This window comes from Phodopus roborovskii, unplaced genomic scaffold, assembly GCF_943737965.1.
Source record: "Phodopus roborovskii unplaced genomic scaffold, PHOROB, whole genome shotgun sequence".
Lineage (NCBI taxonomy): Eukaryota > Metazoa > Chordata > Mammalia > Rodentia > Cricetidae > Phodopus > Phodopus roborovskii.
Window position 1 is genome coordinate 31,198,891 of NW_026126482.1, and position 25,072 is coordinate 31,223,962.

Below are 25,072 nucleotides of genomic sequence, written 5' to 3' on the forward strand. Positions count from 1 at the left end.
GCAGGATGGATAAGCAGCTGTAAGAATCTGCAGCCCCGAGTTAGGAGAGGAAAAGATGAAGATCTCCCTGTAATTAGCTCGGCCTCCTCACTTGCTGTCTCTGGGAGCCACCATAGTTTGTGCCTTCAGCTATTATGCCTGTTTCCAAGAAAGACCCAATACTGGGTATGTTGTTCCCTTTGCGGGGCAAACACTCTCAAGGACACGCTGCTTTGTGCCTACAAGGTCTCTTTGGCCAGAATTATGACTCATGGCCACCCAAGGCTAAAAGGGAGGCTGGGCAAACAAGCCAGGCATCTGGGATTATAGATAGGAGAAAGAAGAGACTGGGCAAGCAAGCAACCAATCAAGGGGCAGTATCTGTTGCAGCTATGGTCCTCATTCACACCTGAGTGTAAATGACTCAGGAGATTGCTTAAGTCAGTGATGCCACAGGAGAGGAATTTTGAACAGGAATCTAGGACAGAGACAGGGGAGTGAGGTGTGGGATGGTCTCAATGTCTGGTGTGCTTCAAGGAAACAGGTTGGTGTGAAGTACAAAGCGCAGACCATTGCGCAAACAGAAATTAGCCTGGCAGCTGCACAGACCAGGTAAGGCAGAGCCAGGAACACCGAGAACAGAATGCAATGACACTAGCAATGGCCTGGTTTACTTTGTCATCTCCCCAGCATTACCAGCTTCTCCTATGCACCGCTCAGATTGCCAAGACTGTGCTTCCCCCCCTCAACTTTCACAGAGACTTTGCTGTAAAAACACCACTCTTGGGATGCCTTCCAAGAACTGAAGCAGGCCAGTAGCAATCACAGCCCTGCCAAGGCTGCAGGTGGAAGGGCCTTGGGAACAGGCCCTCTGGCTGAGGTCACTGCCGCCCCTGGGAGTCATCCCGGCTATCCTTTGAGCCGTGTGGCTTTAGAGGGATGAGCTGGGTGAGATCCTGGAAGCTGCCTCCCATGACCTCCAGATGACCAGGGCTGGTCCTGAATTTAGAAAAGCGTAAGCAGTCATGAGTTAGCTCAGCAGAAAGAGCTGACACGGAGGAGGTCATGAGTCATCCCACCTCCTATTTTTCCCATTTTATTTTGCTTTCATTTGAAAAGTTGTTTTGTTGTTGTTTCTGTTTTCGGCTGTGAAAGAATGAATTATTTCCCATGGTGAGGTTAGGGTCCTGGACTTCAGAGGACCCTTTAAATTCGCCGTTCCCTGGATGGGTAGAGCTGCTGGCAGCTGTGATAGCTGACAAGGACTCTTTGTGCACACCAAGTGGGTGACATTCCCTCCCGTGATGGACAAAGGTCATGGGTGGAGCTAGGGAGCATCCACCATTCTCAGAACTACTGGTGGCCGTGTGCTCACCGGCATACAGGGGAGAGCCATGTCTTTTAGTACGGCTCGTGCCACCTCCATCCCCAGCACTGGCTATCACTGGAGATGCTTTAAGAACTTTACCTTATTTAAGGTGACTCTACTGCTGTCCCATGCTAGTGCGGCTGCTTCAGGTTCCCACGTGCAAATGGGAATGACTTATGAAAATGCTTCCATCCTCTGAAGCTGCCGTTCATATCTATGGATATATTTGTGTTTTATATCTTCTATGAAGTTACTCTGTAATGAGCTCTGCTTACATGAACTAACCAGTTTCCTCCCTTAAAGTTTCTTCTCCATTGGTGGATTTCTGTGCCTGACAGGTTGATAGTATGCCCCCATCCTCTGCCTACACACACCCTTGTATAGTACACACAAGAAAAACAACTTTCCTCTCCTGCCAGTTTCTGATGCTTCACACTGAAACCAAAGCTTCACACATCGGGACAAACTGTCTGCCACCAAGCTCTATTCCCCACTCCCATTCCCACTAGTTTTAAATTATTTGAGACAGAGCCCAATTTATAGCCAAGGCTACCCTGGAACTCCCTATTGCTCAGGGTGGTCTTAAATTTGCAGCAATCCTCCTGCCTCACCACATCCAGCTTTCCAAAATGTTTTGAGTCCCAAAATTATTCTCATTTGGAGAAAGTGTGATAATGGAGACTTTTTATTACTTAACAATCAGGTATTGAAATGAGATTGATATATGAAATTAGTTTAATTAGCTTTCTCAGTTGCCAAAATATGGTCCGTGAAGGGCCAATAATAGAACCTCATGTTATGCCTTCTATTAGGAAAAAAAGTAGTGATTTTCTTGTTTGCTTATATGTGCATGTGTGAGGTTGGTTCCCTCAGGGACAAGATTCAGGTCATCAGTTTTGGTGATGAGTACCTTAACTTGCTGAGTCATCTCACCACCCTGAAAGTAGTTTTCAATCTAGCAAATAAGTTAATTATTTTCTTTTCAACCCCCATCATCAATTTCAAAGTAATTTAAAATTTTAGTTGCTCCTTGACTGTTTCTGTATTTTTCTTTCCTTCCTCTGTAATCTCGATGGCTTTTGGAGATGCTAGCAAAAGATAGAATAGGCACTGCAGTGAATTTAAACTATTCATTTATCTGTCTCCTCTATTAACAAAAACGGTATGAAATTATTTTGGATGAGTGGATGTCTGGGAGTGGCAGGGAAGTGCAATTGAACACAGTCATGGGTTGAAGCAGTCTGTAGGTGAGGATTAGATGAGAAACTCAGTGTGGCTGAGACACAGGCAAAGGACATGTGAATATGACACACAGACATGGTGGCTTCTTATTCCCCCAGGCTTGGCTGTTCTCCCTTTGATAGAGGAAGACAGTGAGAATGTACGCGAACATTTCCTTCTTAGGTCATCAATATTTGTATCTCTATTTAGTACAGAGAAGCCTGTCTGCCACTGTTCAGTGGACTCCACTGTACCAGATCCTAGATGGATCTCTCTGAAGATCAAGATAGAAATGCTTGTGTCTTCCCAGTGTTCTGACTTCATATGAAGGCCCTCCAGAATTCTGTGTGACCAAGATGATTGGATCACCCGTGCAGATGTCTCTAAAACAGGATTTGTGCTCCTATGAACAGGATCCTTGGAGATTTGGAGAAATGGCTCAGTGGACAGGAGTGCTTGCTGGGCAAGTCTGAGGACCTGAGTTCCAATCCTTAGTATCCACGTCAAATTCTGGGAGTGGCTTCATGTGTGAGCTGAGGAGGATCTCTGATCTTTGCTGGCTGTCACTCTAGCTTCAGGCTCAGTGAGAGACTTTGTCTCAAAGAGTAGAGAGTGATAGAACAGAGCACATGATACCCTCCTATGGCCTTTGTGCTCACTCATAGGACCATACATACACAAATGCACACCCCTGCCCGACTCACACACATGCACTCCAAAGGAACACATACAAGGATCCTAGTAAGTTCTCTCATGTGTTCATCCACACAAAAGTTTCCTATTGTATTAAAATTGACCCTCACCAGACAGTATACATTATCATCCAGGCATGTCTGGCCCTGCCCCATGGGGACTTCGCAGAGTGTGAGTATGGCAAGCTCACTGTACTCCTTCTCTCTCTCTGGAGCTGAATCATAACAGTACATCTACCTTGAAATTGAACTTTCCCATCTCCAGAATCTGGAGAGATAATTCTGTTGTTTCTGAGATGCCCCACTGATGATATTCTGTTATAACAGCCCTTGGGAATGAAAATTCTCATTCCTCCACTCATATAACTTTCCAAATGACAGGGCTTTTCCTTCATTATGATGACAAACCTGATGATGTCATCCCTTATGACAAACCATCCAATGCTTCACCATCATCTTCAAAGAAGAAAAAGCCAAATATATCAATATGACCCATTAACTAAAGTCACCCGTCACTACCAAACAGGGGATATAAATCTGTAGCCCTCAAACTTGTCCTGCTGGTCCACAACCCTCTGTGGACTGTCTCTCCCCTTTGCTGTCCTGGTAGTCCCTTCCCCAGCCTTCCAAACCCAGCTCAGGGTTAAATCCCAGGAGGATTCTTTCTCCCCTTTCTTTACTGCTTTGTCATTGACATGGGCTATCTCTATTGTAAGCTTTCTTCCTCCAGCTCAAGTTTCTCACTCAGTGTTCAGGGAGGAAGAGGGTCTAGTTCAGTCCTGTGTCTTCAAACCTGGTAACACTGTAGGTATCTGATGAACATCTGTGAGGAGTGTGTGAAGGAAGGATTGTGGCCTTTCATGAGGAAAGAGAACTGTATGGTATTTTTTTTGGGGGGGGGGGATAGAGCTGTAGAGTGACCTTGAATTGAAAAGTGTGTGTAGACTCAAGTCCCAAGCAGCATCATTTGTCTTTTCCTAGCCTTAGAGTGGTAGCTAGAATCACCAGACCAGCTAGGAGATTTCCAGAACTGTGAATTCTCCAGTTTCATTCAAAATTCACCCAGGCAAAGCTCCTGGTGGTGGTGGTTTGGGGGTTGGGCAGCAAGCCATGTATGAACAAGCCTGGCAGAGATGTAGAGGCAGCCCCAATTTGGAAGCTGGGCCCCAGGGGAAAGGAAGTCAGGATTTGATAGATGCTCTGTCCTAGCTTGAGTTCTGTGCAGGTGTGGGGAGTTTACACAGGCTCACCTGCAAGAAGACAACCTTTAGAGAGGCTGCATCAGTTTCCTTTAGTACCTTAGACCCTTACCTCTTCTCAGACAACTCACTGTCCTTCCTCAGACTGACTTACCACGCTGCTTAAAGTGGCCAAACAACCAGTGCTCAGGGATAAGATCTAGAGCTTAGGTGAATGTGAACAATCTTCTGGAATGAAAAAGATCCAGTTGGTGTTGGAATGAGGCCACAGGTCTTGAGTTTGGCCTTCCATCCTGAAGAGAGGAAGATGGCAGCTAAGAATGAACAGATTACCTTGAAGTAAGGGAAGCCCAAGTATTGTTTAGAATGCAGTTGGATTCGAACCTTAGATGTCTGTAGTCTAAGATTTATTTGTGACTGAGTGTCACTCAAGGGCCAAGGGACCAGCCAGGATAAGAGAAAAACAAAAAGCAAAAACAAAAAACAAACAAAAACCTCTTGTTACATCCTGTGTTATTTTTTTTCTAGAAAAAAATAGAAGCAAACTTGTGTGTTGTGTGTTGTGTAGAGGCCATTTCTTCAGGTGCTGCCCATTTGTTGTTGCTATTTTATTTTGTTTTGTTGTTGTTGGGTTTTGTTTTTGTTGTTGTTAGGTTTTGTTGTTGTTGTTTTATGAGGCATGGTCTCTCTCTCTGGCCTGGAATTCATCAAGACTAAGCTGACTGATAAGTGAGTCCCAGGAATTAGTCTGTCTCCACTTCCTTGGTGCTGGTTATTTACACGGTAAACACAGGGTTTCATTTATTTGCTTTTGTTTTGTAAACATGTGTTCCAGAGATGAAACTTGGGTCCTCATGGTTTCAAGGCAAAGCACCTTATTGACTGAGCCCTTCCCTGCAAGTCCTCCCTTATGTTTGAATCAGAATCATTTCTGAACAGACCATATCAGACACACCTGGCAGAGTCTCAGCAGTGCTGGATGAAGAAGTCATTTAGTTGTCTTGGAAACTAGAGGCAGGGGACAACAAAGAGAAGGGTTTTTAGTTCTGTTGATGCTTCCTTTAGTAGAAAGTCTTGCTCCCTACCCAGTTTTACCTGGAGTTGGAGTTAGTGTCCCATTTCTGTGCACTAGCTACAGATGTTGAAGTCAGGTAAGGTATTCAATACAACCACCATGCCTTTAAGAGTCTTCTGTCTTGATCTTTCATCATCTTCATTGGGGATTTGTGGGGCAAGGAAGCTTTGCTTAATCTAGCAAGCAAGTTGGCTCTTCCGAGTATTTGCTTATTTTCACCCCTTTGAAACTGTTTAGCAGCTGAATTATTTAAACCAGAGATGAGGGAGTTAGAAGGGAGGGCTGCTGGCCCCAGGCACAGCCAGGAGAGGGTGCTAAATGTGGTTATCAAGAGATCAAAGAGCCCACTGAAAGATGCCTTTGATCTGATGCTTGTCAGCAGTGCAATTAGAGCTTGGAGAGGCTCCCTCCCTTCCCTGGTGTTTCTTCTGTATTCTGGACACCTGGAAGTGGTAGAGGAAGAGGGAGGAGTAGCCTGGAAAAAGCCCCTGTACTGTTGGCTGTGGGGAATCAAGTACACCTTAGGACATGAAAAGACAACACCTCTCCTGGAGGAAAACCCCTTTCATGTAGATACCGTTGGTCTCATTTGTTACTCTTCTTTTTATATGAGTGTGTGCATGTATGTGCATGAGGAGGCCCAGTGTTCATTTCTAGTCTAGAGTCTCTCTTGGTGGCTTTCCACCTTATCTACTGAGACGAGAGTCTCCCAGTTGAACCCAGAGCTCATTGGTACACGATTGTCTAGTGACCCAGCTTGCTCTATGGATTCCCATGCTCTACCTTCCTTGGGTTTGGATTACAGATGGGCAACCATGGCTACTTGGCATTTATGTGGATGCTAGAAATCCAAACACCAGTCCTCCCAATTGTGCCACGGCTCTTGGCCCACCGAGTCCACTTTGCAGTACTCACCTACTATTTGTGAGGGATAGAGAGAAATGAGGCTCTTCCAGCCCTCCCTCCTACCTGCAAATGCATGCCCCCAGGGGTGAGCTGGCACGCATCATCCTGTGGTTTTTATGTACATCCCCTGACAGCAATAGGAAAGGTATCTACTGGGCAGTAGTGGAGTCGATTTTGGTTGCTTAGATTTTCTCTGCATCTGTTTGTGAGAACAGCTAGTGGAGGACTGGCAAATCTCAGCCAAGTTTGCTTTGTCACCGAATCGAACTGTACTGCACGTGTGACTTCTTATTTGCTAAAACAACTCAGAACTCATTACACAACTGAACATAGAGACTTGTTTTGTTTTCCCGTGGGCCAGAAAAATCTGCTTATGCAAGTCTGTAAGATTCTGCTTACAGCTGTAAGTAGCCTCAGACTTACTCTGAGCAGCCTCCAGTCAGCTTCCTCAGCTCCTAAAGCTCAACAGTAATGGCTCGCCATGTGCAGCCGAGCCCCTGGGGTCACTCACCATGTGACACAGAAAGGTCTCCTGATTTTCACGTCTGTTTCCCTAAGCAGGCAGGATGTGACATGTTGTTTTCCTAATCACAAGCTAGTGAAACACTGGTCCCCATCGGGCCTGGTCTCCTGGGAATGGAACCAGTCAGTGCATCTGCATCTTTAGGCCCCTGAATTGGGGCTGGCTTCCTGCTGACTGGCCTGTGAACCCCAGCATGAGGTTATATTTGATTTAAAGGATGGGGGATGTAAAGCCCTGTGAAGTAGCTTGATGGCCTCATTCCTTCCTGATGGGCAGAGGCCTTCCCACCATTTTCTAGCCTGTGCTATCACATATTTACCCCCAACCTCTTTTTGCCTGCCTCATTTGAATGTAAATGGGCTATTCCATGAAAATAAGATATTATAACTGAATACTCATTTGAGCTTCTGAATAGGACTGTGTGAAAATTTGAAGCTATTTATTAATTAAAAAGCAAAAAAGACACTAGATATTTACTTGTGGAATCACCTTAGCCAAAAACAAACAAACAAACAAAAAACCCTCTTAGGCTCCCCCTAACAATTCAGAGAGGCCTAATAGCCATGCCCTACATGTAACAGAAGTTCAGGCTGTCCTTGAATTTCAATTTAGGAACTATTCTGCCCTCTGCTTCAACTACCCTCCACCCTCCTTGAGACAGGGTCTCAAGTAGCCCAGGCTAGCTAGCATCAAATTCTCTATGTAGGTGTGGATGACATTAAACTTTTAGTCTTCCTGCTTCCACCTCCTGAGTGCTGGGACTACAGGTTCATGCCACCACACCAGGTTTGTTCTTAGGGTCCCATTAATGCTAAGCAAGCATTCTACCGACTGAGCTACATCCCCACACCATTCCTATATCTTAAACTCCTATAGCTCAACTTTACTGTTGGGAGGAAATTACATTTTTGGGAAGTTCTAAACTCTGCAGCTCTTCCCAGCCTGGACGATTCACAAGTCTGACCACATCCCACACCATAATCAGTTCTCCGTCCCTCTAAGGCAGTGGTCCTTAACCTTCCTAATGTCATGACTCTTTAATACAGTGCCTCATGCTGTGTGAACCCTCAACCATAACATTACTTTCGTTGCTACTTCATAGCTGTAACTTTGCTACTGTTATGAGTCATAATGTAAATATCTGTGTTTTACAGTGGTCTTAGACAACCCCTGTGAACGTGTCATTTGATCTCCCCAAAGGGTCACAACCCACAGGTGGAGAACCGCAGCTTTAGGTGGAGTTGACTAACTCTTAGACTTCCCCTAAAGGTCACTGAGGATGCCGCCCTCACAAGGGATTCAGGAAGTTCTTATGGGGACCTGAGTTAATTCTGGAGAGAGGATTATGTATCTATGATCTATCTTCCACCCCCATCTTTCTATCCAGCCAGACATCCCGCAGGTCTGGGATGAGACTGTTGCCCCACAGCATCTCCACAGTATGTGTGGAGCTGAGCAAGCCTGGCACCACCCTTTGCTTTTGCTTTCCTGACTTGTGTCCCACGTGAGTACACCCCGTGGTGGTGATGTCACCTGCCATGAGGCCCTTCAGAGCTAAGATGATTCTGGTGACAACCCCTGGCATTTCCAAAACTTAAGCTAAAGAAATTTCTCCTTTTTTATAAATACCCAGCTTCTGCTGGAGAAATGGTGGTGCAAAGCTTATGATAGTGACCAATCACTATCCGCTTGTATTTAAGGCCTGCTCTATAAGGTGAAGCCCATGCCTAACTCAGCTCAGGTGGTCAAGAACCTGAGTCTAGACAGGCCATGGACTTAGGGGAAAACCAAATACTACTTTTCTGCAACAAAACGACTCCTGTCAACATTCTAATAAATTCACAGATCAGTGTCTTGCTCAGCCATCATCAGAGAAGCTTCCTCCTGCAGCAGATGGGAACAAATACAGAGACCCACAACAGGACAATATGCTGAGAGTGAGAGGCCTTGCAACACTTGGTCCTAAATGGGATGTCTTCATCAAACCCCTCCCCAGCTGAGTTAAGGGAGTTTTATGGAAGAAGAGGCAGAAAGAGTGCAAGAGCCTGAGTGGATGGAGGATACCAAGGATACTAAGGATCTTCTAAACACAGCAGCACTGACACACCCATGAACTCACAGAGATTGAGGCAGCATGCATAGGGCCTGCACAAGTCAAAGCCAGGTGGGGTCCCAGCACTGAAAGGGGAAGTAGACACAAACCCTCATCCTTAACCCAGAAGCTATCTCCAATTGTCAACCACTGACAAAGAAAACATAGTTTTCTCCAATGAAGGATACACACTGCGATTAATGGTGGGGCCCATGCCCAGCAATAGAGGGCCAGCTCAAAATGAACTCAATATATCTGTTTGTCTCTGAGTATATACATTTGTGCTTCTTGTGCTTTTTATTTTTCTTTTTTCCTATTTTCTTGTTTTGTTTTATTTGAACTTTTAAATTTGTTTATTTTCTAGAGAGAGAGAGCGAAAGAAGGCGTGGACTTGGAAGGGTGGGGAGGTTGGGAAGATCTGGGAGATGAGGGGAGGGGAACTCTATATATTGCATAGTATACACTGTATGAAAAACACTTGTTTTCAATTAATGAATAAATGCTCCGCCTCAGCCATTATGTTAATGTGATAGAAAACTGATGGGGAATGTTCTTCTGTATATATGTTTGTTTTATTGGTTGATGAATAAAATACTAATTGGCCAGGCAGGAAGTGATGTAGCATGGCAGATACTGCCACTATCTAACCATAGAAGTCTGGAGGTCTGTACAGACAGGCAGGAAGTGATGTAGCTGGACAGAATCAGAATATAAGCAGGGACAAACAGGAAATCTCTTCTCTACAGAGATGAAACAGATAAAGGAGATGTAGGTCCAACATTCCCAGGAAGCCAAGACCATGTGGAATAATTAGATTGATAGAAATGGGTTAATATTTAAGACAAAGCTAGCCAATAAGAAACACTAATAACTGACCAACAGTTTTATAATTAATAAAGCATCTCTCTGTGTTATTTAGGGCTATTGTGGCCATGGGACCAGGCTGGAGAGAAACTGCTTATAACAGAAAACTGACCAGTATAGCCAGCCCACTCCAGTCCTCCAGGGAGTGGTCCCCAGACATCCAAAGTTTAATGTCGCTAGATGAGTAACAACAGGCAAGTTTTTCAATAGCTATATAGTTTCATTAAAAAATTGTGAATTACAAAATTTTGATTAATAACAGTAGGAGACAGGAAGTCACAAAAGCAGGAATGAGGAACTGCCCCACTCTAAAGCAAAGTTTCTGCCTGCCATCATTCCATTAGGCAGATACAGTCTCTGGCCAAAAGGAAGTCCTCTTCAGGATCCAGTATGTCAGAAGAGCTGGAGTCAATTTCAGTTGTCTGTGGAGAAGGGAGGTGTCTGCCATTGAGATGGAAAAGATTAGTAGCAGTCACTGCTGCCTACCCAGTAATCCCCACCCACATATGATGCCCGTGTGCAGTGAAGGATCCTTCACGTTTTCTCTGTGCTTGATAAAGGGAAGGTCGACCAGTGGCTGGTCCTGAGGAGGGCTGGGTAGACAGCATCACTGGAGTGAGTAGAAGCTATCATTTCAAAGAGAAAGTAGCTTCGCAAGGCAGCTCTGTGAAAACAAGCCTGGGTGACAGATAAGAAGGAGCCTCACTGTTGGACAGTGATGTAGTTGAGATTGGGCACAGACGTAGTTTCTTGCTATCACTGACCTCAGCATGACTGCCTACCAATATTCATTCCTTAACAGGACACTGATAATAGCCCAAAATGCAAGAACATTTTCTTTATAATCAAGAGAAAATGTTGTGGGGACAAAGTCAGAGGATAGTCTAGACCTGGATACATTCACGTTTTATATTTAGATAGGTATGTGAAGGTGGCAGTGTTCCTACATGTGTGCATACATGTGAACAGCAAAGGACAATCTCAGGTGTTGTTCTTCAGGAGACATTCACCTGGTTTACTGAAACAGTCTTTGACTGATCTGGGACTCACCAATTAGGCTAGGCTGGCTGCTGGCCAGTAAACCCAAGGATCTGCCCGTCTTAACATCTTCAGGACTGAGATTCCAGGTGCCTACCATCACATCTAGCTGGGGATCAAACCCCTGCCTGTGTACTTGTATGCCAAGCACTTTACCAACTGGCATGTGTTTGTGTGTGTGTGTTGTGTATATGTGTGTGTGTGTATGTGTGTGTGTGTTGTGTGTGTGTGTGTGTGTGTGTGTGTGTGTGTGTGCTACAGTTGCCACACAGCTTTGGCAACCTTGGAAATGGGCATATTTAGATTTTACTGAGAAATCTGCATTCAGTCTTAAAACTGGAAAGTGTCTTTGACCTTGTTCCTTTCCTTCACTTCCTTTTTGGTTTTGCTTTTCTTTTTATTTTGAGATTAGGTTTCGGTGTGTAGACCTCACTCACATGGTACTGTGCAGCTCAGGGTGAGCTCAGACTCATGGCAATCTATCTACCTCAGCCTCTCAAATGGACCAGGGTACTTTCTGAATGTTGTCTGGCAAAGGGAACCCTTGTTTTACTTTTCATCACCCTGGATACTGGGCAGCCATAGACATAGATTCAGCAGCTAGAATTGAACCCATCAGGCTGAAGAAGCATGATGCTCATAGCTGCTGCTTCAGAACCTACCTCCTATCTCCTGTCAATCCCAGAGCCCCACTGGCTGATTCTTTGTTTCATCATTAGAAGTTTACTGGAATAAGCCATGTGGAGAGAAAGAGCACATTTTTATAACTTGTGGTTGCTATAATTAAAGTTATTAGTTAGGGAAGAGCTATTACTCTGGGCAAAACAATCAGAAGGAAGTTTTAGCAATTAAGTCAAATTCACTGTGGTGGTGAGGGTTTTTTCCTTTCCCCTTCCCACCCTGATTCTTTTTGGAAAACAACCTCAGGCAAGTGTTCTTCTGTACTTCTCAAAGAGCATGGTGACTCTGCCTAGGCTGGAGAGCAAACAGCAAACAGTGAACTGTGCTGTTGACTCTATCAATAGGTTAATTAAGAAAGCTGTTAGCGATGAGAAAAAAGCCGGAGCGTTCTCAGTTCCTATTGACAAAATCCATGACATCGGCAGAACTGACTCTTGTTCGATACTGAGAAAGATGTGCTGGAGGCATTTAGGGGAAAGGCTGACAAAGGAATCTCAAAGTCCAGTCAGTACAGAGTGTCCCGATCACTGCTGACATCACTGATGATTTGAAATTCCATGTATCTTTTCCTTTACTATACATTATATAAGCACAGGTATCTAGGGCCTCATCTCAGATATGGAAAGCCCAGTTGTCTAATTGAGTGATTATAAAATAACTCTGGTTCAGAATTCGGGATACTGAGTTCTGGACCTGCAACTAGCATGCTATGTGGTGGGGACAGAGGGTTTGACTTTTTGGGGTTCTGTTTGAGACTTATGTACAGTCTAGCCTTAGAAGTGCAAACAGCCAGTCTTTCTCCTGAAACATCACTCTTGAGCCACATCCTGGGGTGAAGAATGAGATTGAATCCCAATCCATAACTAGAAATCTGGACGAAGAGTGATGAGTGCTTGAGAGGCCAGCATTGAGGCTGTCGCCATTACACAGAGCCTGAAAGAAAGAAGCTGGCTAAGCTTTATTTCACTGACTTTGAGTTTGGCCTTTCGTGATTCTTTCTCCAAACCATGACTCAATCATGTTCCTCCAGAGTCGGTCTCTCTTAGAACCACCCTAAATGTTTCCTAATACTGTGAACAAACATACCAGGCCTGGAGAAACTGCTGAGTATGGAGCAGAGGGGTCACTACAGATGGAGCAGGACCATACTCCCACCCCTTTTCCTCCATGAGGGCACCATGGTTCATTTCCAGATGTTGGTTGAGTTGGGCAAAAGCCAAAGGGAAAGTTCCAGTCTCCGGAGGGAAGGGCACTATAATTGAGGTACTTGTAAGTTAGTATGGTTAGCTTCTCTCATTTTTAGGACCAAGGATAAAATGTCTGGATGGTGTATTGAAAATGCTGCATGTAAATTAAGAGAAGAGAGACCCTGTGTGTTCCAAAGAAGGACCTTAGGACACTCTTGGAAAGAGTGTCTTGGAAAGAATGATTAGCAAAAACAGATAAAGGGAGAAGAGGAGCCAGACAAACCAAACTGGAGGCTCTAGACTTAGAACCATTAGGAAAAACAAATGAAATCTCAATTTGCAGAAACTAAGCGTGTCTAGAACAGATTAGCCAGGTTTGGTAGCTAAGGCCTTTAATCTCAGGAGGCAGAGACAGGCAGATCTCTGTGAGTTCAAGGGCAGCCTAGTCTACATAGTTTGTTCCAGGACAGCCAGGACTATGTAGAGAGACCCTGTGTCTAATTAATTGGTTGATTGATTGATTAAAAATACAAGTAATAGCCACCATAGAAGAAAACTTTTAAAAACCAAAACAAAACAAAACTAGATTAAAACACAACCCCAGACCAAGATTCCATGACAGGACCACAGAAAGTGACACTGCTACTTTCATTAAACAGGACCAGGCTTAGCAGTATGGCAAATACTTTCGGCTTGAGCATGAAACATTGCCTTCAGGCTATGAGTATGGACACTTGGTCATCAGCTGGTTTGGTAGGTTTTAGAACTACTAGAGGTGATGCCAAGCTGGAGGAAGTGAGTCACTGTGGCAAGGACCTTATGTTTCTATTCTGGTCCTGTTCCTGTTCCGTCTCTCATCATTCACCTAACACTGAGTAAACAGCCTTGTGCTCTAGCTACCATGCTTTCCCCCACCATGATGGACCGAACCCTGAAACCATTAGCCAAAATAAACCCATTCTCTCTTAAGTTCCTTCTTGATTAGTGTCAGGAAACATAACCACTACAAGATGTCGTGGATGACCCACCTCCAGTCTGCCCAATTTAAACCTCAGTTTGTTCTCTATGTTGTCCAGGTTGGTTGAACTGATCAAGTACCAGAGACAAGGACAGAAGGGGACTCTGTAAGAAATAAAGTGAAAGAAAAGCTAGGGAACATCATGGTTTACAGAATACAGTCTGAGCGTCCCAGACTGGCCCTGCAACAGGCACTTTCTCATCCAGATGGTCATGTGCTACATAAACTAAAGAATACACCCAACTACTGGATATGATGACATATGCTTGTGATCTTAGTACTTGAAAGTTGTAACAGTAGGATTGGGAGTTCATGACCAGCCTAGGGTACATACTGATTTGGAGGCTACCCTGGGCTACATAGGACCTTGTCTCAAAGAAACAAAACAAAGCAAGCAAGCAAACAAATAAAAACCCATCAGGCTTGTTACAGTATATAGAGACATGTGACAACTTGGTCCCCAGAGTGGATATCATTGGTCATCCATCTAGGGTCTGTCTATTTTCCTTGGTCCTTTGTCCTGTAAGCATCTTTGTCTTGATCATCTATGTACTTATCCCACACAGAGATGTATATCTTGGGGACAGGGAAGACTTGATTTGTTTAAGAAAATTACAGTACCACTTGTCAGTGATTGGTTCAGAAAACTGCTGTGACTTGTGTCTGGCTAATAAGACATGCAAAGCATGTTCAAGGCCTCTTTGAATGTTCCTTTGCTCTTATAAAAGTCATAGTGAAAAGCAAAAATCTGTCTGTGGATATTACCATATATGGTTTCAATTCCTGAAAGTGAGCCCATCCCATCTTTCGATGGAAGAGAAGGATGGAAAGAACTTTGCTCCTCCCGGATCCAAAGTGCTGAGATTCACAAAACCCACCCTAAATGTGCCCTAATTTTGGAGAGCTCACTAACATTAAAGAAAAACCACCAAATTCCTCATTTTAAAATAGTCTCATTTCAATTTCTCCCCTCCCATCCCCAAAGCATCAAGCATCTTACACAAGCACATTAGCTATGGTACATGAGTATTCCCTAAGGCCCATGTTTGGAAGACTTATCCTCAGGGTTATGCCTGTGAGAGTGCTGTGGACTCTTAGGAAGCGAGGTCTTACAGAAAGTCCTTAGGACATTGGGGACATATCCTTGAAAATGATAGTGGGACCATAACAAACACACTCTCTTTCTCATCTCTCCATCCATCCATCTATGTATCTATCATCTATATAGCATCATCATCTATCAATCAATCTATCTCTGCCTTCCTCTCCCCTCCCTTTCTCTGCTTTTTACTTCCTCCTTCCTGACTCATGATCTAAGTGGTTTACTTTGCATCAAGACTCTGTATTGCTGTCTGGTGCCCTCATCAGAGGCTCAAAGCAATCAGATCATCTAATCTTTAACTAGGACTTCTAAACTTTTTCTCTTTATGTCTTAATTGCCTTTAGTATTTTGTTATAGTAACAAAGTTGATTAATACAACATTGCACTTTGTATTTTTACTTCATTCCATTCTGTATCTAATATTCCAGGAATTTTATTTGTGTTCTCAATAAAACTCTCCCCATAGTCCTCTTCTCTTTGGCAGCTATTAGAAGGGCACTTCACTTGGTCCTAGCCAAAAGAGGAGTTGGTGTTTCAGCCACAGAACTGTAGCCTTCCAGACCCTTCCCAAAGCATATCAACACTAAGATATCTTTCCTAATAATTTATTGGTTCCTGGATGCTGAGACACATCATATCCAATGTTGCTTAAAGCTCTACCTATGAGACAATCTTTACACATTCTGACATGTACTTTAAGCCTTCTGTAGTGTTGATAATATTTATTATGATGCAAATGTCTAGGTAAGAAAAAAGTATGTGTTTAATATAGAAGAAATTTTTAAAAAAACTTTCAGTATACTTAATTGACATTGAGGTCACTATGGCCCTTCGACACTTTGAGTATTCTAATTTTTATCTTAGTTATTGATGTGAATGTGGGGAGTTGTTGGAAACAGTTGCATCCACATTTATCTTTGTACTCACCACCAGCTAGAACAAAGTCCAAGAGTTTAACACATTTACTCAAGATTTGTTGAAGGGAATCAGGATTTTCAGATTGATTTACCACCCACCCTCTGAGAACTCAGCAAAACCTAGTTGGTGTAATAATGGAAATAAGAATACTAATTATGTAGCCAATTTTTCGATGTCAGCTTAAAATGAAAAATGTACAAAGGTGACATTTTAACAATTAAGCTTTCTGGTAGGTCTGATTGAGTGACATTTTAATGATAGCAATTGACTTATGTTGTAAACAATAGTATTGATTACCTGAGACAGCACTCTGCATTTAACACAGGATATAGACCATGTAGAGAACTTGACTGTGGCTATCAGTCCAAAGACGTGGGCTGATACCCAAATTTCAAATGAAATTCTCAAAAAAAAAAAAAAAAAAAAATTGACAGCAAAAGACGTCATAGAGACTGTGTTCCCAACTCACTTGATTGATGAAATATTCACTGATAAGATTTAGAATTTTATAATAAATTTAATAATTGGGGAAGCTATGTTTTGGCTTAAGGAAAGAATTTGAATTTCTGCTGTAAATTTTCTATAAAATTATGACTACCCTTGAAAATCATGGACCGTGTGCCTTGTGCACCTGTTTCATAGTCTTTTATGCTTCTTAAAAATTATTACAGTTACAGCAGACAGAGAGGAGGGAGACAGAACTGGGATTGGAATGTAAAAAAAAATTAATAAAAGTGTTTTTAAAAGTCTGAAAAGTCCAAAAATATGCTAATGAGTTTTTAAATAGACATTAATCAACATTTATAAAAGTTATTACATTTGCTTATTGGTGAGTGAGTGTGCATGTGTGTATGTGCATGGGGATGTACATATAACATGCTGTGCGTGTGACAGTTAGAGGACAACCTGCAGGAGCCTCCTCCCTTCTTCCAGCACGTGGGTCCTAGGAATTGAACGCAAGTCATGAAGAATATCAACACATGCTCTCAGCAGCTGAGCTATCCCGCCATCCCATCACGGAACCCTTTTCCAAGTCAATCATATCATTCACTAGGCTCTCACCCATGGCTCAGCAGCAATAGAGAAACATTGAAACTTGGTCATGTCGTGTTTATTTTCACTATGACAAAAGTGACAGAGACTAAAACACAAATACCCCATTCCCTGGCATTCTGGTGCTACGCGGTCATTTGCCACTGCTGTTTCCAATGCTTTCAATGAGATAACATCTCTGATGGGATGAATGTCTCTCTGGAGTCCTTTTCCTTCCTTCCTCTCTCAGAGGGAGCCACTCTCCTGAAGTTGGTTTATCTTTCTGTGTTTTCCTGCCGTGCTAGGAAAGATGGATCTGTACAGACTATGTGACATAGTTTTGTAGAGTCGTCAAAGTGTGTAGCTTCAGCCTAGATTCATACTCCAACCTGCTTACTCATTAGAGCTGAAATCACCTGACCTTTCTAACCCTCAGTTTTCTCATTTATAAAATGATTAATAAGACTTCACTTCTAGGTTTTCATAATTTGGGACAGAAAATGCTTGCTTCTGTCTAGCACCTACAAAGAAACACATGAGCCTTTGCTCCATGACGTTGATGGTGCTGAGTGCTTCTCGCCATGAAGGCATCATACTTAGACCTCGATCACATGAAACTACCAGTACAAGCATGTGTGGCTCCATTCGTGTTTTGAATGTACCATATTTTATATAGATTTACAAGCTTCCCCTTTTTAGCCATTAACAAGACAGAACAAGGAGCTGGAAAGATGGCTGCTAGTTAAGAACACTGGCAGCTCTTCCAGATGACCTGATTGCAATTCCCAGCACCCACATGATGACTAACAACCATTTGAAACTTTGTGTCCAGGGCATCTGATGTCCTCATCTGGCCTCCAAAGAGAGCTGACATGCACATGGTGCACAGATATACATGCAGGCAAAACACCCATATGCATAAAATAAAACAGAAAATTAAAATAAAGTCAGAACAAAACAACTCTAGTGGCTAACTTCACATCTTTTTCCTTTTATTAAAAATAGATATTTGTCATTGTTGTTGTTGTTTGGTTTTTTGAGATAGGGTTTCTCTGTAGCTTTGGAGCCTGTCCTAGAACTCATTCTTCAGATCAGGCTGGTCTCCAACTCATAGAGATCAGTCTGTCTTTGCTTCCTGAGTGCTGGAACTAAAGGTGTGCACCACTGCCTCTGGGCTGAAAATAGATTTTTTTTTTAATACACTGTATTCTGATTACAGTTCTTCTCCCTCTACTTATCCTAGTTCCTCCCCACATCCTATCCCATCTGGATCCACTCCCTTTCTGTTTCTGATTAGAAAACAAATAGACATCTGAGAAATAATAAAATAAATAAAAACCAAACAAATCAGAATATGACAAAACAACTAAAAAAGGAAAAGCTAATGAAACCCCCCACACACACGCATGTGCGAAAATCACATAGAGATTCATAATTCCTGAGCACAGTCCGGATTCCCACACACCCCTAAACTGAAAGCTATTATAGCTCTTGGATCCTGTCTGGTACACACCCATGTAGGCTCTGTGCCTCCTGCCTTAGTATGTGCGAGTTCATGTGTGTGCTAGCCCTGTTGTGGTTAGAAGACTTGCTTCTTTGGTGTCCTCCACTCCTATGTCTCTTACAATTTTTCTGCCTCCTCTTCTGCAGAGTTCCCTGATCCCCGAGGGAAGGGATTGATGAAGACATTTCACTTAAGACTGAAAGTACTAAGGTCTATCACTCTGCAATTTTTCTGGCTGTGGTTCTCTGTATTTGTTTCCATCTGCTATAGGAGAAAGCTTCTCTGATGATGGTTGAGAGAGATGTGGATCTGTGAATATAGAATGTTGTGAGGCGTCATTTTTATTACTACATTCCTTTAGCAGAAAAATAGTATTTTATTTTCCCCTAGATCCCTGCCCTATTTAGTCTCAGGTACTTGGTCACCCAAGCAAAGTTGGGAATGTGTTCCATCTCATGGAGTTCCATCTCAGGGGAATGTGTTCCATCTCAAATCAGATGTTGGTTGGTTACTCCCACAAGTTTTGTGCCACTATTGCTCTAGTGTATCTTAAGGCAGAACACTCTTGTATATCGAAGGATTTACAGCTGGTTTGATGTTTATCTTTCTCCTTTGGTAGCATGCACAGAACCTTTTAATACAATGAATACTACTAGTCCATGGAGATAAAAGCTCTAGAAGAGCAGGCAACAGCTCGACTTCTCCATGTTCAGTGGGATGTATAGGTGCTGTCTTCAGCAACAGGATGCTACATTAGTTTATAGAGTTCTACCAATAACTTTTGCAATAGCCTGGATTGTTTTAGGCCAATAACTTGACTAGATATAACCCATCCCTGGCACTAGACACTTCATTTGGTGACAAGAAATGTCCAGTTGGTGCTGCATCTCCCTTGCTATTTGGTGATTTCATTTGATCACCTTAATATGTGTATTGTTTCCATTAAGTGACCCCTCAAATGGCCCTTAATTTTAGCTGTGTATTTCCATATTTCTCCCCTTGTCTCCCTCTTCATTTTCCCTCCCTATTTGATCCTGATTCCAGCCCCCACTGCCTCATTCATCTGTCATGATCTATTGCCCCCTTCCTATAGTGGCCATCCCACTCCCTGAGTCCCTTACTTCTGTGGTTATAAAGAGTGTAGTTTGCTTGTCAATGACGTAAAAGCTAACATCCACATATAAGTGAATACATACCATATTTGCTTTCCTGGGCCTGACTTACCTCACTGAGGATGACTTTTTTTTTTCCCTAGCTCCACTCATTTACCTGCAAACATCATGATTTCAGAACTTTCAACAATGAGTAATATTTCATTGTATAAATGTACCACATTTTTGTTACCCATTTATTCATTGACATATAGTAGGTAGTCTCCAATTTCTGTCTATTATGAATAGAGCAGCAATGAACCTAGTTGAGTATGTATTTCTATAGTAGGATGAAGCATCCATTGAAAATAACCAAAAGTAATATAGCTGGATCATAAGGTACATAAATTCCCATCTTTCTGATGAACCAACACACTGATTTCTATAGTGGCTATATATAATTTTACACACCAATCAGCAATGGATAAATGCTCACCTCACTCCATATATTCACCATCATGAACTTTCCTTTCTTTTCATGATTTTAGCCATTCTGATTGGTTTAAGATGAAATCTCAGAGCAGTTTTTATTTGCATTTCCCTGATGACTAAGGATGTTGGATGTTTTTCTTTTTTCTTTTTTTCTTTTTTTCTTTATTTTTTATTTTACATGTCAATCCCAGTTCCCCCTCCCTCCCTCCCTCTTACCCACTCTCTCCCCCCTCACATGCACCCTGACCATCCTCCCCTCCCATCCACCCATCCCAATCCACATGTAGGGCAATGCCATCCAGGTGGGGTCATGTAGATCTGTCAGGTCATTTGAAGTAGTGATTAGGACTTCTCTCCTGTCTCTAGGTTAAGGCAGTATCCCTCCATGGGGGATGTGTCTGCAAGGTCTTTTTGAGCACCAGGAATACATCCTGGTTCCACTGTCTGAGGTCCTTTAGACTTCTCAGTCCTTCTGGCTGAAACCCATATTCAGGGGGCCTGAGTCAGTCCCATGCTGGATTCCCAGCTATCAGTCTGGGGGCCCATTAGCTCCTCCTTGTTCAGGTCAGCTGTCTCTATGTGTTTCTGCAACCTGGTCTTGTCCTCTCTGTCTGCATCTGGATTCTAGTTCGACTCAGTGTTTAGGTATGGGTGTTTGCTTCAGTTTCCAACAGGTACTAAATGAGGGCTCCATGATGGTGGATACGTTAGATGTTGATCTCACTATCTGGGAAGGGCATTTATGGTAGCCTTTCCACGGTTGCTCAAATTGTTAGTTGGTGGCAGTCTTATAGGTCTCTAGACCTTTCTTTAGGTTCAGTTTTCTCTTCAAACCAATTTTGGCTCCCTCTTTTATGTTCTCTCTCTCTGTCTCTGTCTCTGTCTCTCTCTCCTGTCTTCTATTCCTACCCTGACTCAATCTTCCTAGTCGCACGTGCTTTCCTCTCCTCCCCTTCTCTTTCTCCTAATTCTCTCTCCATTCACTGCCCCCCCCCACTTCCTATGTGCTCTGGGGGGGACTTTTCCCTTCCCCCTTCTGTGAGGGGCTTTATATGAATATCTTAGAATACACCTCTGGTGATGTGAATTATATGCTGGTGATCCTTTGCTCTAGGTCTAAAATCCATATGAGCGAGTACATACCATGTTCCTTTTTTTGTGACTGGGTTAACTCATTGAGGATGGTTTCTTCAACTGCCATCCACTTGCCTGCGAATTTCAAGATTCCCTTTTATTTTTTTTTTTCTACAGAGTAGTATTCCATTGTGATGAGCCACATCTTCTTTATCCATTCTTCAGTTGAGGGGCAACCAGGTTGCTTCCAGGTTCTTGCTATTACAAATAATGCTGCTATGAACATAGCTAAGCACATGTCTTTGTTGCATGGATGTGGATCATTTGGGTATATGACTAAGAGGGGGATTGCTGGGTCCTGTAGTAAACTAATTCCCATTTTCCTGAGGAACTGCCATACTGATTCCAAAATGGCTGTATGAGTTTGCACTCCCACCAGCAGTAGAGGAGTGTTCCCCTTTCTCCACATCCTCTCCAGCATGAGTTGTCATTGGTGTTTCTAATTTTAGCCATTCTGGCAGGAGTAAGATATCTCAAAGTTGTTTTTATTTGCATTTCCCAGATAGCTAAGGATGTTGAGCACTTTCTTAAGTGTCTGTCAGCCTTTTTGATTTCCTCTATTGAGAATTCTTTCTTCAGTTCTGTACCCCATTTTTTTAATAGGATTACTTGGTGTTTTGTTGACTAGTTTATTGAGTTCTTTGTATATTTTTGAGATCAGCCCTTTGTTGGATGTAGGATTGGTGAAAATATTTTCCCAGTCTGTGGGCTACCATTTGGTCTTGTCCACTGTGTCCTTTGCCTTACAGAAGCTTCTAAGTTTGAAGAGGTCCCATTTATTACATTTATTAATCGTTGATCTCAGTGTCTGTGCTCCTAGAGTTATGTTCAGGAAGGGGTCTCCTATACTAATTTGTTCAAGGGTACCTCCTACTTTCTCTTCTAAGAGGTTCAGTGTGGCTGGATTGATGTTGAGGTCTTTGTTCCATTTGGACTTGAGTTTTGTGCATGGAGGCAGACTTGGGTCTATCTGCAGTCTTCTACACACCATCATCCAATTGTGCCAGCACCATTTGTTGAAGATGCTTTCCTCGCCCCATTGTATTCTTTTAGCTGTTTTGTCGAAAATCAGGTGTTCATAGGTGTGTGGGTTAATATCAGGATTTTCAATTCTATCCCATTGGTCTACTTGTCTATTTTTGTGCCAATACCAGGCTGTTTTCAGAACTATAGCTCTTTGGTAGAGCTTAAAGTCAGAGATGGTGATGCCTCCTGAAGTGCTTTTATTGTACAGGGCTGTTTGGCCAGGTCTTTTGTTTTTCCATATAAAGTTGATTATTATCCTTTCAAGGTCAGTGAAGAATTGTGGTGGGATTTTAATGGGGATTGCATTGAATCTGTAGATTGCTTTTGGCAAGATTGCCATTTTTACTATATTTATCCTACCTATCCATGAACATGGGAGATCTTTCCATTTTCTGGTATCTTCTTTATTCTTTCTTTAGAGCTACAAAGTTCTTATTATATAGGTGTAAGGGTAAAGTGTTTCCTGCTGCCGGACCCACTGTGGCGCCAGCACCAATTAACACACCAAGACTCTGCATTTGATATAATGCTGTTGGCCAGTTACTTGTTTCTTATCTGCTAGCTCTGTCTTAAGTATTAACCCATTTCTATTAATCTAAGTACTTCCACATGGTCTCATCTTACTGGAGAGGGGCTGGTGTTGTGTTCTCCCCGGTCTCTACATGCTGACTCCTGCCTACCACTTCCTCGAATTCTCCTTCTCTCCTAGTCCCACCTATCTTGCTTTCCTATTGGCCAACAGTGCTTTATTCATTAACCAGTATGAGAAACACATTTACAGAATGACATCTCCCATCAATATAGGTCTTTCACTTGTTTGGTAAGCGTTACCCCAAGATACTTTATGTTGTCTGTGGCTATTGTAAAGGGTAATGTTTCTCTGATTTCTTTCTCAGCCTCTTTGTTGTCTGAATAAAGTAGGGCTACTGATTTTTTTTTTTTTTTTTTTAGTTTATCTTGTATACTGCTAGTTTGCTGAAGGTGTTTACCAGCTATAGGAGTTCCCTGGTAGAGTTTATTGGATCGGTTATGTAAATTATCATATCATGTGAAAATAGAAACAGTTTGACTTTTTCTTTTCCAATTTGGATCCCCTTGATCCCTTTTGTTGTCTTATAGCTTTAGCTATAACTTCAAGTACAATATTGAAGAGATATGGAGAGAGAGGGCAGCCTTGTCTTGTTCCTGATTTTAGAGGAATCGCCTTAAGCTTCTCTTCATTCAGTTTGATATTGGCTGTTGGCTTGTTGTATATTGCTCTTATTATGTTTAGGTATGTTCCTGTTATCCCTGATCTCAATAAGACCTTTATCATGAAAGGGTGTTGACTTTTGTTGAAGGCTTTTTCAGCATCTAGGGAGATGATGATATGGTTTTCCTTTTTCAGTTTGTTTATATGGTGGATCACGTTGATAGATTTTCATATGGTAAACCATCCCTGCAATCCAGGGATGAAGCCTACTTGGTCATGGTGGATGATTTCTCTGATGTATTCTTGGATTCGGTTTGCTAGTATTTTATTGAGTATTTTTGAATCGATGTTCATCAGGAATATCGGTCTATAGTTTTCTTTCTTAGTTGTGTCTTTGTGAGGCTTGGGTACCAAGGTTATGTGGCCTCGTAAAAAGAATTTGGCAATGAACCTTCTGTTTCTATTGTGTGGAACAATTTGAGGAGTATTGGTATTAGTTCTTCCTTGAATTTTTGGTGCAATTCTGCACTGAAGCCATCTGGCCCTGGACTTTTTTTGGTTGGAAGGCTTTCGATGACTGCTTCTATTTCATTGCGGTTTACAGGTCTATTTAAGTTGTTTGTCTGTTCTTGATTTAATTTTGGTAAGTGATAGTTATCCAGAAATTTGTACATTTCCTTTGAATTTTCAAATTTTGTGGAATACAGATTTTCAAAGTATGACCTGAACGTTGTCTGTGTCCATTGTTATGTTCCCCTTTTCGTTCTGATTTTGTTAATTTGCATGTTCTCTCTCTGCTTTTTTGTTAGTTTGAATAAAGGTTTGTCTATCTTGTTGATTTTCTCAAAAAAAAACCAACTCTCCGTTGCATTGATTTTTTTTGTATTGTTTTCCTGGTTTCTATTTTGTTGATTTCAGCCCTCAAATTGATTATTTCTTGGCATCTACTCCTCCGGGGTGAGTTTGCTTCTTTTTGTTCCAAGGCTTTCAGTTGTGCTGTTAATTCTCTTATGTGACTATCCTCTGTTTTCTTCATATGGGCACTTAGTGCAATGAACTTCCTTCGTAACACTGCTTTCAAGGTGTCCCATAAGTTCAGATATGCTGTGTCCTCGTTCTTGTTGAATTTTACAAAGTCATTAATTTATTTCTTCTTTGACCCAGGTGTGGTGCAGTTGCACATTGTTCAGTTTCCATGAATTTGTACGTTTTCTGTGATTTGTGTTGTTGTTGTTGAATTCCAATTTTAAATCATGGTGGTCTGATAAGATACAGGGGACTATTCCAATTCTCTTATATCTGTTGAGGTTTGTGGTCGATTTTAGAGAAGGTTCCATGTGGAGCAGAGAAGAAGGTATATTCTTTTGTCTTTGGATGGAATGTTCTATAGATGTCTGTTAAACCCAGTTGAGACATATTCTGTTAGTTCTTTTGTTTCTTTGCTGAGTTTCTGATTGGTTTTCCTGTCTAGTGGTAAGAGTTGTGTGTTGAAGTCTCCCAGTATAAGTGTGTGAGGTTTTATGTGAGGTTTGAGTTTTAGTAGCGTTTCTTTTACGAATGTGTGTGCCTTTGTATTTGGGGCATAGATGTTTAGAATTGAGACTTTTTATTGATGGATTTCTCCTGCGATGAATATGAAATGACCGTCTTCATCTCTTTTGATTAATTTTGGTTTGAAGTCTAACTTGTTAGATATTAGGATAGCCACACCTGCTTGCTTCTTGGGTCCATTTGATT